At 37.7% G+C, this 7,381-nt stretch overlaps 1 non-coding gene across 1 annotated transcript; it reads left to right on the plus strand.

Moving 5' to 3' along the window:
* Nucleotides 1-457: 457 nt before the first annotated feature.
* Nucleotides 458-564, plus strand: LOC123387207. The gene has a single exon (XR_006601532.1). It is a non-coding gene; the product is annotated as a U6 spliceosomal RNA (small nuclear RNA).
* The last annotated feature ends 6,817 nt before the right edge of the window (nucleotides 565-7,381 follow it).

Consider the following 7,381-nt stretch of genomic DNA (forward strand, 5'->3'; position numbering starts at 1 on the left):
ATTAATCACTTAGATCTATAGTTTCCAGTGTTCATATATTTCAATAAACATTATTTTTCTACTAAACTTACATTTCTTAGGGGACAATCATCATATTTACTTGGAATATTTCTTTTCATTTACAGAGGAAGAGAGATCTGTCTCCCTACTTTAAGAACACAGAGTCCACAGAGTCAGAAAGATTTACTCTTTCTTCCCGTCTTTTAACATGTGGCTGCTTGTTTTTAAAAATGTAGTGAAGGGGTGCCTGGGTGGCTCAGTGGGTTAAAGCCTCTGCCTTCAGCTCAGATCATGATCCCAGTGTCCTGGCATCGAGCCCCACATCAGGCTCTATGCTCGGTGGGGAGCCTGCTTCCTCCTCTCTCTCTCTCTGCCTGCTTCTCCGCCTACTTGTCATCTCTGTCAAATAAATAAATAAAAATCTTTTTAAAAAATTAAAAAAAAATGTAGTCAATCAGTGCTCCATTCAGCAGCACATATACTAACACTGGGATGATACAGTGAAGATTAGCATGGCCCTTGCACAAGGATGACTCCCCCAAAAATGTAGCAGTTGAGAAAATGGAGGCACTGAGAGGCTTACCATTTTTCCCTGCTACACACAGCTATTGATGGCTGAGCTGAGCCTGGGTTTCTCAACTTCCTCCTTCTTAGATCTTACAGTTTAGTGGTGGAGACTGATAGGTGAGGCAAATACAAAGAAGTGGTAATGAAAACCTGAGCAGGGCCTGGAAGGCTAAGCAAACTTTGCAGGAGAATGAAGGGCTTCCCACCAGAGGCGACCACCAGAGCAAAGACCCAAGGGGCAGAGTACCCAGAAGCAATGTCCCAGGACTCAATCCAGAAGTTGGAGAGAATTGTGCTAAGTAAAATAAGCCAGCACAGAAACACAAGCACTGCATGATCTCACTTCTATGTGCAGTCTAATGTAGTCAAATTCAGGGAAGCAGACAGTAGAATGGCTGTTGCCAGGAGTGAAAGAAATGAGGAGGTATTGGTCAGAGGGTACAAAGTTTCAGTTATGCAAGATGAAAGAGTACTGGAGATACAACATACAGCATAGTGACCATAGTTAACAATACTATATAATACACTTGAAATTTGCTAAGAAGGTAGATCTTGAATTAAATCACACCCCCTCCCCCTGCGCACAAAATGGTTACTATGTAGAGGTGATGGATAGGTTATTTAGCTTGATTGTGGTGATCTTTTCACAATGCATACTTGATATCAAGGCATTGAGAGACATCTGGCTGGCTCAGCTGGTAGATCATGGGACTCTTGCTTAGGGTTGTGAGTTCAAGCCTCATGTTGAATGTAGAACTTCCTTTTAAAAAAATCAAGTTGTACACCTGAATTATTTTTAATTTTTGTATGTCAAAGATACCTGATATATTTTTTAAAAGAAAGAAATTAGATAGTGGTATGGCTGGAGAAGAGGGTGTGTGCCTGGAGCAGGAAGAAAAAACAAATAAAAGAGATAGGGTAGAGATCATGAGAGTTGTTTTTTAAGTAGGCTCCGTGCCCAGCATGGAGCCCAACACAGGGCTTGTACTCAGGACACTGAGGTCAATACTTGAGCTGATATCAAGAGTCGGATGCTTAGCCAGCTGAGTCACTCAGGCACTCCAGAGAAATGGAATTTTTTCTCCATGTAATAGGAAGATTTAGACACATCCTTCTCAGGGAATGAGCTAAAGGACTGAATCTCAGGGAGTAGAAGGGAACAAACTATATAGTGCTTGAAGTTTTTATCCTATGCATTGATTGCTTTTTAGAGAGAAAAAGATTCAAACAAAAATTAGTCATTAAAACCAATGCAACAAAGAAAGATTTATCTGAGCAGCAACCCCCACAAAGGAAAAACGAAGAATCCTGTGTTTATCAGTGAGGGCAAACTCCAGTTAAAAGATTCATATTTTTTCCAACTTGAAGAGACTGCCATAGGAATGTTTCAGAGAGACAGTTTAAGTCTGAAATCCTCTGGGCTGTTTCTTCTTTTGTGTAAGGCACAGATGGAGGAAGAAGCAAGTGAGCTCAGGGAGAAACATCTCTGAGACCGGAAACAATCCATATGATTTCATAATTCCCTATTAGGCAATAATTCAAGCTCCAGAGAGAGGGAGAGAGAGAGACTCAATATCCATGATGCCATATAACCTCATTCATAAATAATAAAGACAAAAACACCTGTTAGAACAGAGTCAGTGGGAAAGAACAAGTTTAAAGGAGATAATTGAACCCATCCGCAAAGAATGTCGCATTTCTTGCATTTTTGTATATAAAGTCAATGGGTAAGCCAGCTGAGAAGGTTTTACCCAAAGTGTCTAGAAAGGTTCTGGGTCCAGGATGCTTACAATGAAACATATGTACCCCAAATCTAATTGATAACAGAGATTTTGTGATTTTTTTTTCATCTATGTGTAATGGACCGACTGGATTTTAATTCTGAGTTCTCATGATGAGTCTGTGGAAAAGGTTCTCAAAACAAAGTAAAATAAGCCTCCTCTACACACAACTATTGCAAAAATCAATATAACTCAACTTTTCTCTCTGAACTTAGCCACATGAAGATGGATGGCCCTTCTCTATTGAAGAATTAGCTCAACTAATTTATAATAGCTCAGCAGAAATTTAACTTTAAAAACCAGTTAACGTTCATTTTTGTGTTTTTTTTCCCTATAGCACTTGCTGTCTTTTAAATGAGTTAAGCAAGTTGCCAGCCCGTTCTTCATGTTAATCCTTTCAAGCATTTAAGATGGTGCCAGAGCATGTACTGATATTATAAAATCATTAAGTAACAGATTTTCAGTAATTAATTACAAGGAAGGAAGGAAAGAAGGAAGGAAGGAAAAAAGGGGGGGGGGAATGAACGAACCAGCCACAAATCCTAGAGAATGCCCTCTGTTCTTTTTTTTTTTTTTTTAATGTGTTTGTTTCTACTTTTATTTTCCCATCCTGGTAACATTTGTTAAGAAAGTGGTAATGCATTTTAAAGGCTATTATGTCTTAATATCACCTTATAGTAATAACTCTTGATAAAGGCTTCCATTTCAACTTAGAAATTTAAAGGTCAGATCAATATCCACAGCAGCAAAATGACAGAAGCGCCTTTCAAAAGAACCGGGAACTACCTCTTCAGTGCTCTGGCTTAAGTTTTCTGAGCATAATGATCAGGGATAAAAAGCAATGACAGGAATCAGTATTGACTTTCTCCACGTTTTGTGGAAGATGCAGAAATGATAAAAAGTCAGCGATTATTTTTCCTTCATGGTTAAATTTTCTGTGGTCTGTTTAAGTAAATCACAGTGATTGCTTTCTTCTCTCACCCAATCAAAGCGAGAAGCAGAAGAAATATTTTTAAAGTGCTCTTTTGGGAAAATATATTGAAAAGAAGCAGCTAATGGAAAGAAAATGGAACTAAATAAAACCTATAATTGTTAAATATAGATGTCCTGGTGGCCAGGTTGGTGTTTCCTCACTTGATTTTAACCCCAAAATTGATATCTTTCCCAACAAAACATGGAAAACTGAAAGTGTAAGGAATAAATGATGAAGGTAAAATTTGTTTTTGTTTTGTTTTGTATTTAAATTTAAGTAGTCAGGTAGCCATACTTGAATACTGACTGGCTCTTTTGAATACACAAATAAGATAATATTATATTTAAATGTTAATTTCATCCTCTGAACTATGTCATTTTGATGAATAATTCTTTCCCCTCCTTTTTAGGAGTTTAAGGATTTGCTCCAAGATTTACATTAATAACTTTCCCCATTTATGAATAATTTACATTATTTTAAATTATTTGTATCTCTTTGTGAGAATCTGACCAAAATCTTACCTTTATAGGTGGCTCTTATTCAATAGTGGCAAAAATTGAAATCATTTTCTCAAGAGGTTTGTAATTAATTTCATGAGTGTTTCCAGCTCACTTCCCTGCATCTCAGTGACCTGATAAAATAGAAAGGTTTGGATGGATAACTTTTAAGGATAATTCTGCTCCTAAAATATCTTTCTTACATTTATATAGTTTAAATGGACTATTTTTCTTCTCTTTAGCTTGGTGGCCTACTTTAATCTGCACCTGAAGCAAGATTTCCTTTCAACATTTATGATGTTTCACTATCATATTTCCTATAATTATGTTCCCACATTTCATTTCATTTCTTTTTGATTTAGATATAATTGGCATATAACACTCCATTAGTCTTAGATGTACAACATAGTCACTTGGTATGTACATGTATTGCAAAATGACCACCATAATATATCATTAATATCCATCGCCATATATACTTCTTTTTTCTTGTGATGAGAACTTTTAAGATCTATTCTTTTAACAACTCTAAAATATACCATACAGTATTTTTAGCTATAGTCCCATATTTTATTATTTTAAAGATTGTATTTCTCTATTTGACAGAGATCACAAGTAGGCAGAGAGGCAGGCAGAGAGAGAGGAGGAAGGAGGCTCCCTGCCGAGCAGAGAGCCCGACTTGGGGCTCAATCCCAGGACCCTGGGATCATGACTTGAGCCGAAGGCAGAGGCTTTAACCCACCAAGCCACCCAGGCGCCCCTATAGTCCCTTATTTTAAACGACATTATCTATTTCCAACTCTCTGGCCACAGAGATTTCCTTTTAATGATCCATTAAACCATTGGTGAATTTTAATGATCGAAAGTTTCTCTCCCTCTCTCCACTGAGGAAGGCTTATTCACTCAGTTCTAACATCTACCAAAAAAGAACCATTTCTGCTTCAAAAGGTCCAGAGCGGAGTAGCCCAAGTATTAACAGTGATGTAGAAATGACTGTCATGTAAATACAAAAAACAAAGTTAGGAATCTATGTGGAAAGATGATTTGTGAGTAGTTAGATTTGTAATTTGTTTAAGGTTCAATAACTAAAGCCCATAATCACAGGAAGAGTACACAGGTGGTGAGCACAACCATTCAAAACTAGTAGTGTGATACCGAGCAGGAACCTCATTACACGGAGATCATTCCATTTAGTGCACCCCTCTCTAGTTCCGGACTCCACAGCCAGAGCCCTCAGGATCTTCAAGTTACTCCCTAACCAATATGAAGCCAGTTACAATGGAAGCAGGAGGCAACACTGGAGCTCAAATGTAGGGAAGAATTACATTACACAACCCAGACTAACACTTTACTTCCAAAATGTGGCATGACAGTTATTGTAGTCTGCCTCCAATATGTGTTCTCCCTTTACTTCATGGTAATTGAGATAAATTACCAAAAATGGAAACATCCATTTCTTTGCTGGGAAAATGGATTAGGACATCAAAACTGCATTTCCCAGACTCCGTTGTGGTTTGGGGTGGTCATATGCTTACAATGGTGTTTTGGCCAATGATATGTAAGTGGACATTTCCTCTGACAGCTTCTCTCATACTCCTTATGAATGAGCTCCGGCACACCTGCTGGTGTCTTTCACCCTTCCTCCTTACTGTTTCCTGGAGCACAGATGTGACATCAGCACCTGATGAGAAGGGCACACGCACGTGAAGGTAACCTGGTGAGCTGGGATAAGGCTGTGTCCCTGATCAGTGGGCTCACCATGGATCACTGCTGCCTTATGAACCCTGCATTGCACACTTCTGAACTTTACTTGAAAGAAAGTTCAATCTTGTTTAAGCCATTGGTATTCTAGGACCCTAACATGTAGTGAAATCCAATCTCAACAAATGTGCGTAGTGAGTCAAAATATAATGGACTTTTATAAAAGTCTTATATAAAGCTGGTGTGACAGATCTAAAACAGGCTCAGAAAATAACTAGAAAGTCTTCCAAGTTGTTCCTCATCTTCATGGTTGAGAGCCAGAAACCCAACTGCCATCCTATAGACCATCCCTGGTCTTAACTGGGGGCCTAATTCTGTTCTGGGTGATCATACGTCTGACTTAATTCTTACAAACTTCTGGGGACTTTATGCTGAATATCCTGAGAGCAAGATTAATGCCCCGGAGCTGCCCAAATAAGTAATTGTAATCAAAACAAGCCTCTTCATAGTTACCTCAGAAACCATTTTTTTTTCCAGGTGATTCTATCTATGAATAAAATACCTCTGAAAGACTGTTCCTCCTGGGTATGGGGGTAAAAATTTAAGTAATGGTATTTGATTACATCATTCCAATTCAGTGTTCCACTGACTAAATGTTAGCAGTAGACGTTCTGCCACAGTCTTAGAGAGGGTAAAAATTCAGATGGTGATGGAATTTTCCAACACTTCTGTGTCAATTTGGATCTGCACAACTCTTATCATTGGACATTGTTTTCCATTTCCTAAATGGATCAGAGATCTCCATCATTTACATAGATTTCCTTTATTAACCCAAGGAACTTTGACAAAACAAAAATAGTTTACAAGCATTTAAATTCTCTCTTCCTTGCAACCCCCTATTGTCATCTTTCAGGTTGATAGGAAGCTTCCTTGAATATTTCAGGATATCCTTTATTTTAGTTTTTTGTTCTTGGATGTCCTAGCTCAGTGTTGCCTGTATAAATCACACTTTGTACACTTAGATGCAATTAATTGAAATGCTTTCTTACATCACCTTTTAAGCAACACCGTCTCATTTTTGGTCTTATAGTCACTAACAGAGTTTCTTTTCATTTTTTATATAACACACTAATGATTGTTAGTTACCATTGTTACCATTGTTAGGGGGAATGCAAGATGGTGTAGCTTCTGGGGAAAATAATTTTGTAGTTCCTCAGAAACTTAAACACGGAGTGCCATATGACCCAACGATCCCACTCCTAGGTGCTACCCAAGAGAGATGAAATCACATCCACACAATCCCGTACATGAAGGATTATAGCAGCAGTAGCCAAAAGGTGGAAACTAAAATTTCCATTAACTGATAAATGGATAAACACTGTACACTGTGTATTCATACAGTGGAATATCATTTAGCCATACAAAGGAATGAAATACTGACACAGGCTACAACATAGATGAACATAGAAAACATCATGCCAAGTAAAGGAAGCCAGATACAAAGGGTCACATGTTATGATCCTATTTTTATGAAATGTCCAGAATAAGGCAAATATATAGCAACAGAAAATAGATGAGTCATTACTTGGGGCTTGGGAGGGGAGGAGAACGTGAACTTCTAGAAACAGAATTTCTTTTTAGGTTGTGATAATATTCTGTTTTTAGATAGTGGCAATGGTTATACAACTTTGTAAATGTATTAAAAACCCCTGAATAGTAAACTTTAAAAAATAAACTATATAAACTTGCCATCTCATTAACGAGAGACATTCAATCTGAGAAGGATAGGAGATGAAAGATTGGAAAAGAAAAATAATCTGGTAGATATGGTATTATGTCATCTCAAGGAGAAAGAAAAGGAA

Source organism: Mustela putorius, unplaced genomic scaffold (genome assembly GCF_011764305.1).
Source record: "Mustela putorius furo isolate JIRA1106 unplaced genomic scaffold, ASM1176430v1.1 tig00003846_pilon_pilon_pilon, whole genome shotgun sequence".
NCBI lineage: Eukaryota > Metazoa > Chordata > Mammalia > Carnivora > Mustelidae > Mustela > Mustela putorius.